This window comes from Hevea brasiliensis, chromosome 8 (assembly GCF_030052815.1).
Source record: "Hevea brasiliensis isolate MT/VB/25A 57/8 chromosome 8, ASM3005281v1, whole genome shotgun sequence".
NCBI lineage: Eukaryota > Viridiplantae > Streptophyta > Magnoliopsida > Malpighiales > Euphorbiaceae > Hevea > Hevea brasiliensis.
In genome coordinates, this window is record NC_079500.1 from 9,487,920 (window position 1) to 9,496,037 (window position 8,118).

General features: G+C 41.2%; 1 non-coding gene across 1 annotated transcript; it reads right to left on the reverse strand.

The window, feature by feature from the left end:
• Positions 1 to 1,508: 1,508 nt before the first annotated feature.
• Positions 1,509 to 1,582, reverse strand: TRNAV-AAC (transfer RNA valine (anticodon AAC)). Its single transcript has one exon. It is a non-coding gene; the product is annotated as a tRNA-Val (tRNA).
• Between the last annotated feature and the right edge of the window lie 6,536 nt (positions 1,583 to 8,118).

The following is an 8,118-nucleotide window of genomic DNA, read 5'->3' on the forward strand; positions in this document are numbered from 1 at the left end:
AAATCTCAAGTTTTCTTTTTTAATTAAATAATGGGGCACAGACTAAAAAAAAAAAAATCATCCATGCATTTTATTTAGTTAGTAATTGAGTTTTTATTTTTTCACTAAAAAATATATCAGTGACGTCCCTAACTTATTGTTAATCTATTACAAAAATATAAGTTAGCGATAGATCCGTTATTAATTAATCACTGAAATCCATTAGCAATAAGATTTTTAACATAATTGAAAGCTAATTCAAAAAATTAATTTTCTCCATTCATAAGGATCAAGCACTCGATAGTTTTACCACCACTCATACTAATCCATTAATAATATATATAGTGGTTTTTAAACAAATAACATATTCAATCTAGAGATTACAAAATGAAATTGATTACTACAAAATTAGCATTAAAAAACTAGAACACGAAATCAATTACTATAAGATTAAATTGGATAATGTAGATTACTGATTGAATAAATTTAGAAATGGAGTTCATATGAGTTTGAGATTTTCAGAGCCTACATAAAGATCAAACGCCATTTAATGAGCTTTAACTTAATCGATTATATATATTATATATTGTGTAAGTGAATACTTCATTCAATGAAGCTGAGGGCAAAACAAATTCAACTTTCAGCATCAATGCATCAGCAACCACCACAAACTCAGAATTTTGTATTGAAAATCATATTCTTGAGTGAGTGTATTAAAAAGTTCGCATACCCTTGTCAACAAATTTCCCATTAATCATCCATCACAAATCAACATATATTCAGCCATCCAGTTACAAATCATATAACAACGCCAATAAATTTATGTGTCACCAATGTGATGACGTTTATAGTAAAAATGTCAGTATGTTTATGTAACGATGAATGTAAAGTGTAACTAACATAGTGATGCTAAAGAGCTAGTGTGTTGCCAATTTGGCAATACTTATAACAAAAACATTTGGCAAGTTAATGTTACCGACGCAAAGGTCTAGTGTCGTAAAAATATGGGACGATGACACTTATAGCAATGTAAACATTATCAACGTTTAAGAAAGTGACGGTAAACATTTAGAGACACTAATTAGCACCCTAAATTAAATTATTAATGTCCTTATTAAGGTGTTTTCTTGAGAGTTCAAAGTTGTTAAATGAATAAGGCATTGAACTTGCAATTAATTATCCCAAAAAGCTAAAGTAAACTCATTAATGGTAAATGCATTTAGTATAACTTAAGGAATTAAACATATTGTTTAAGTGGGCAACTATCATGCATTTAAAAATATATTTGATTACACAAATTTGAGATAAAAATCAAATAAGTAAACAAATTCATGGTCACACACTTGGTAAATATCATATATGGTGTTTGGACGGCAAGAAAATATGCCAAGGCCATAAATGAAGGAAAACGAGAGTGGCAGAAATTTGGATTAATTCTCCTTTTCGGCTGATATCAACTCTAATTTAGAGCAACTCCATGCTAGATTTCTGGTGCTTAAATATTATAATTACAACTAAAATAAAGAAAATGGCATCGCTCGGACTTGAACCGGAGACCTTCAGTGTGTTAGACTGATGTGATAACCAACTACACCACGACACCTCAGCTTTTTTTTAATTTAAATAATAATATTTACATTTTAGAGCTCATTTAATCAGAGGAAGAGAAGGTTAGGAGTTGGGACCTGTAACACCCCTCTCCTCTCTACAGTGTAACCGAGTAAGGCGTGCTACATTTGGTGCCAGAGCACCCTATCATGTTTTATCGTTTACACTATTAATTTAATGTCCATTTAATTTTATTATCTCACTTGTAGAAAATTTTTTTTATCCCATTTCATTTTTATGGAGACTCAGACAGAGTCCCTTATGTTCTATTAGTGCATGGTGGGTTTCATGTTACCCGTTAAAACAATTCATATCCTTTACATCTATTCATTCATCATATTATTTCTCATACTCATATCAATTTTCAAGAAAATAAAATACTGTATTTCATTTATATAAAGTCAAGTATAATATTTATAATTCATATACAATCCAAAATTATTTACATCATTTAATTACATACAATACCAAAATTCAAAATCTAATATGTACATGAGCCCTACAAAACAATTGATGAGGTGACAACCCACACTGTAACAGATCTGGTCCAAGTCCAGTCTAAGCACTACTGCTGCTGCTGCTCTCCAGTACCTACGCGTGGTAAGAACCAACGCTGTAACACCCCAAAATTTTAAATTTTATGAGCATTTTTGATATTTTAATTTTATTTAAATTTTAGGAATTTTTTTGGGATTTTTCGGATTTTAAAAATCGGGTTCGATTTTTCGAAAATATAAACTTTGATGAATTTTAAAAATTTATTTAAAGACCACGTGGCAAAACTAAAAATATATTTGGAGTCTACGTATTTTTATGAGTTTTCTGGAATTTTTTCGAAATTTTTGGACCTCGTTTTCGGTCCCGAGGCAGAGTAAAAATTCAAAATTTTGTATTTCGAATTGAACCGGCCGAATCGAACCGGACCGGTCGAATCGGACCGGCTCCCTTTCCTTTTTTCTTTCCCGCGCGCGTCGTTCCCTCTCCCCTTCTCTCTCTCTTTTCTCTCTCCTCCCTCCCCTGCCGTCGGCCAGCCACCTCACTTTGCCACCCGGTAGGCCGCGCCACCCACCTCCCCGGCCAGTGGCCGCGGAATGGCCGGAAAACGCGCGCGATCTCCCTCCCTCGCGCGCGCGGTGTTTCGGCTTCCCCGGCCAAATCCGGCCGATCCGGCCACTAATTGGACCGGGTCTTGTGTTTAAAATCATCTACTCAGCGAGAGCTTTCCATAGACACTAAGAACGCCGAAATCCATCGAGCGGTTTGTCCAATTTTTGCTCGGGAAGTTTTTAGCCCATTTCGACTTTTGGGCTAGATTTCTCAAAAACTGTGAATCCCACGAGAAAACCGAGGCTACCAGCACGCTCCACTCGTCGAGAGCTTCGCAACGACATAAATTTCGAATTTTTTCGACACCGTTTTTCGGTGGGTCCCACGGAACTTCGCAGTGTTTTTCCGAGCATTAAATGAGCTTAGAAAATTCTGAAAAATTTATGTACTAACCCCCGTGTTATGGGCTTCGTGTAGGTATCCTCGATTCGCGGAAATTCGGCGATTGGCCAAGTGCGTGAAATTAGGCGAACGGACCGTTCTGGAAAAGTCTCCGAATTGGACCGAGGTTTTGGCTAGCCCCCCATTGTCAGACGTCCCGAGCGCGTTCCCGAAGTCGGAATCGGCAAAGGTAAACTCGAACCTTATTTTTACGTAATTTTCTAGTGCTTAAATAGGATTAAAAATCCGTAAAATATTCGTGGTAGCTTAGAAAATTATGATTCTTTTTGTAATAGCTTAGTAATATTGCTAAGGACCGCGGGGCAAAGTTTTAGAATTTTTAGAGCTGATTTGGGCAGTTTTTGCAAAAATGGTCAATTATAGGGACTAAATTGACATTTTACATATTGTGATGGATGATTGATTTGATGGGCCCAGGAGGGGCTGTGTGATGTGATTGAGTTGTGGATATATGGATTGTGAGTATAGAAGTGTATTTTGAGCCCTTTTGCAGGTTGGGTAGGTCCTAGGTATAGGGGAGACTCTGCCGGATTTTCGGCTCGACTTAGGACGTATTGGTCTTTTTCTTTGATTGTATTGAGTCATTTATATTAAATGATTGTAATAAAATTGTCAGGTGAGCCGGGACAGCCTTCTTCCTCCGCTCAGCCGCCACAGTGATTGTCGTCAAGTCTGTGAGTAAAATATTAATTTTAATTGTAATTTCGATATTATTATATGTTCAGCATGCCCATGCATCACTTATATGCATATATTTATGTAGTTAAACTCTAGGCACGATTTATGTTGCATTGATAACTGTTAAAGTGCCATGAATGTTGTTGCGGTAATTTGGAGCAGTGTGCGTGCATTGGCGTGCGTGTGATGTGGTGTGGACTATGGATAGGACGGGTAGTCACGGCTTGAGTTCTTCGCTGGGACCCAATCCTTCGAGGGGTAGTCACGGCTTGAGTTCTTCGCTGGGACCCTCGATTTGGTTATTAAGTGGAAGTCCGAGCTGAGTTCTTCACGGCACCGAGTTGGATTTAAGAGAGTCAGTATAGGGATCGGCTCCCATATATTATGATTGATGTTACGAGTGCGTGAGTGCTCCAAATTACCTTTTGATGTTATGATGTGAAAATGTTGTTGATGTTGCATTTCACTCTACGAGTGCATTAGTTCTAGATAGTTATAGAGATTATGGTTAAAATTGATATTTTACTCTGAGTCGAACGCTCACTCTGTTCAATATTTTTTCAACTCTGGAGGATTTTATTTTGGTTAACTGCTTTTCTCCTTCGCAGTTGTTTATAAATATTTGTGTAATTTTATTTAATCCTAGAATTTCCGCATGTGTTAGAATTAATTATTTGATTATGGTGTAATATTATTATCATGTTGGACACAGAACGTATAATGATATGCATGTTTGATGGATTGGATGAGGGAGCTGAGCTCCCATTTATTTTTATGAGGATATGAGTATGTGGAGGGTGAGCTGAGCTCCCCAATTGAGTATTTATTATGTTTACAGGTCGGGTGAGTCGAAAACTCCCCGTTGGAAAGTCCATTTTATGGTCGGACTCTGTCCGTTTGTTTTCTTGATATTAGGCCCAAATGGGCCTTAGAGTTGGGTTAATGAACAGTTAGGCTTACTACGGGCCTCGGGGGCTTTAGGCTGGCCCAGGTCCTAGTGCCAGTCCGGCCCATAGGTTGGGTCGTGACAAATGTGGTATCAGAGCTTAGGCTCCAGATTCTTAGGGAAAAATTGTCTAAGTGTTGGGAAGAGTCTACTAGGAGTCACATGCGGAAAAATAGGGTCCATATTCGTCTTGCATTGTCCTCTTTGCTTCTAGTTTCTGCTTTATATATTGTGTGTAAACATGACTCTATAGAGCTATGTAATGTGCAGTTTTGAATTTTGTGGGCTTATGCTGCTGAATTTCAGGAAAATGCGTAGAAGCGGAGAGGCGCCATGCACGAGCGGATGTGCTGACGAGGTGTCGGACAGATGAGGCGCCGCCAGGAGGCGGGGTAGGAGGCCTAGAGCTGCTCAAGTAGAGGAGCAGCCACCCCCAGTACAGGATCAGTCCTTTATGGCACAGGGTCCCATGGACCCCATGGCAGCTACTCTAGCTGGTTTGCAGAGGACCATCGGTATGATGGCACAGTATATGGTCCACCCTCCACAGTAGCAGCAGTCCACCACACCAAGAGAGGAATCTTACAAACAGATCATAAATTTCAAGAAGTTGGTGCCTGGTACTTATGATGTGTCAGACGATGCATATCGGTTTTTGGATTTCTGACGGCGAGCAGAAATGATTGACTGATAGAAGATTGATAGAGTGTATGCAGCATGTCATGGGGCCTATGCCTAGACAATGGATGAATGACTACGTGTTACCCCGGATGGAGGGCTTGACATGGGCTCAGTTTGTGGAACTTTTTATCAATCGGTTTGTGCCAGAAAGCTTCAGAGATCAGAAGCAGTGGGCCTTTGAGTCCTTAAGACGAATGGCGTGTCCAGATGAATATGCTCTGCACTTCGAATTGAGCAGATATGCCCCTAAAGCAGAGCTACGAAACTATGAAGGTGAAGAGATTCCTAAAGGGGCTTGACAGAGGTATGCAACTCGCCATGATGTCTGATCAGTCTTTTGACGTGGTAGTTGATCGAGCCAGACAGATAGAGATTAGCTATGCTATGGATGACAGCGGAAGAGCAAAGAAAAACAGAGCAGAGGGTTCTACCAGTGTTCCCCAAATGGGTACTCCGGATAGTGGTGGCCAGAGTAATTACAGAGGAAAGAGTAGGAACAAGAGAAGTGGTTTTAGACACAAACCACGAGGATTCGAACTGTGGTACGGATCCAAAGCGGGTCACGCTCTGGGTACAGTAGCCTGGTCAGTTCAGATCCTCTTTGGCACCGTGTGCACAGTGTGGAAGAGGACATTCAGGACCTTGTTTGATGGGGTCAGGAGTATGCTTCAGGTGTGGCCAACCATGTCACTTTGCTAGAGAATGCCCCGTGTTCAGCGAGCCACAGATGGGGTCACAAGGTTCTGTTGCAAATGTTCCTCGACAATTGTATCCGGGTGCTTCCAACATGGCGGCGATCGATTCGATGGCCATGAGGCCGAGGACAAGGGGCGTGGATTTGGAGGCGATCAGAGGTAGAAGTCGATGTCGTGGTTACGCCACTCGGGTAGGGTCAAGCTCGAGTTTTCACCCCGACCCACCGGGATGCTCAAGCTTCAAATGCGGTTGTGGCGGGTATTCTTACAGTCATTCTTATGAGGCTCGTGTTTTGATAGATCCGGGTGCTACGCACTCATTTGTCTCCCCTGTGTTTGCCATGAGGTTGGGTAGAAATCCTACAACCTTAGAATGTCCTTTGTCGGTAGCTACCCCACTTAGTGACAACATAGATGTAGACATGGTTTTTCCGGGTAGCCCAGTAGTAGTGGATGGAAAGATCCTCCCAGCAAACTTGGTTCCTTTACCAGTAATGGATTTTGATGTAATCCTGGGGATGGATTGGTTGTCAACTCACTATACCACTTTAGACTGCAGGAACAAAAAGGTGTATTTCCACATACCTGGTGTGGAAGAGTTTAGCTTTGATGGTGACAGGAGCGTGGCTCCATATAATTTGGTGTCAGCAATTAGTGCCAGAAAAATGTTGAGGCGTGGATGCCAAGGGTATTTGGCATTGGTGAGAGATACATCTATAGAAGGTGTCAGCATGGAAAATGTTCCTGTTATCAGAGAATTTATGGATGTCTTCCCAGAGGAGCTTCCAGGGTTGCCACCAGGAAGGGAAATAGAGTTTTGCATTGATGTTGTGCCGGGTACAAACCCCATATCAATGCCACCTTACAGGATGGCACCAGCAGAATTGAAAGAGCTGAAGGAGCAACTACAGGAGCTTTTGGACAAGGGTTTCATACGCCCGAGCACTTCACCCTGGGGCGCTCCTGTGCTATTTGTAAGAAAGAAAGATGGGTCATTGAGGTTGTGTATTGACTACGGCATGTGAACAAGGTGACTGTGAAGAACAAGTATCCACTTCCTCGGATCGATGATTTGTTTGATCAGCTCCAAGGAGCTAGATTCTTTTCCAAGATAGACCTGCAATCAGGCTACCATCAGTTGAGAATCAGGAATGAGGACGTGTCCAAAACGGCTTTCAGGACAAGATATGGTCATTATGAGTTCTTGGTGATGTCTTTTGGACTCACTAATGCACCAGCAGCCTTCATGGACTTGATGAACAGGGTGTTCAAGCCATTTTTGGACCGTTTTGTCATCGTATTCATAGATGACATTCTGGTATACTCTCGGACCGAGGAAGAACACGTGTGGCACTTGAGGATGGTGTTGCAGATGTTGAGGGAGCACCAGCTATATGCCAAATTTTCAAAATGTGAATTTTGGCTAGAAAGCATCTCATTCTTGGGACACGTGGTTTCTAGTGACGGCATTCAAGTGGATCCCAAGAAAATTGAAGTCAGAATCGATTGGCTTAGGCCTATACAATCCACCGAGGTGCGAAGTTTTAGGTTTAGCCGCTACTACAGGCGTTTTGTACAAGATTTCTCCAGGATAGCGGCTCCCCTAACTAAGTTGACCAGGAAGAATGTTCCATTCATTTGGACAGATGACTGTGAGGTGAGTTTCCAGAAGCTTAAGGAGTGTCTAACCACTGCCCCTGTGTTGACATTACCTGTGAGTGGTGAAGGATACACCGTGTATTGTGACGCCTCCAGAGTTGGCCTAGGGTGTGTTTTGATGCAGAATGGAAATGTAGTGGCTTATGCTTCAAGACAGCTGAAGAGGCATGAGCAGAACTACCCCACCCATGATTTGGAAATGGCGGCTGTAGTCTTTGCACTAAAAATCTGGAGACACTATCTGTATGGTGAAGTGTGCGAGATATACACCGACCATAAGAGTTTGAAGTACATCTTCCAACAGAGGGATTTAAACTTAAGACAGAGGAGATGGATGGAGCTTCTGAAAGACTATGATTGCAC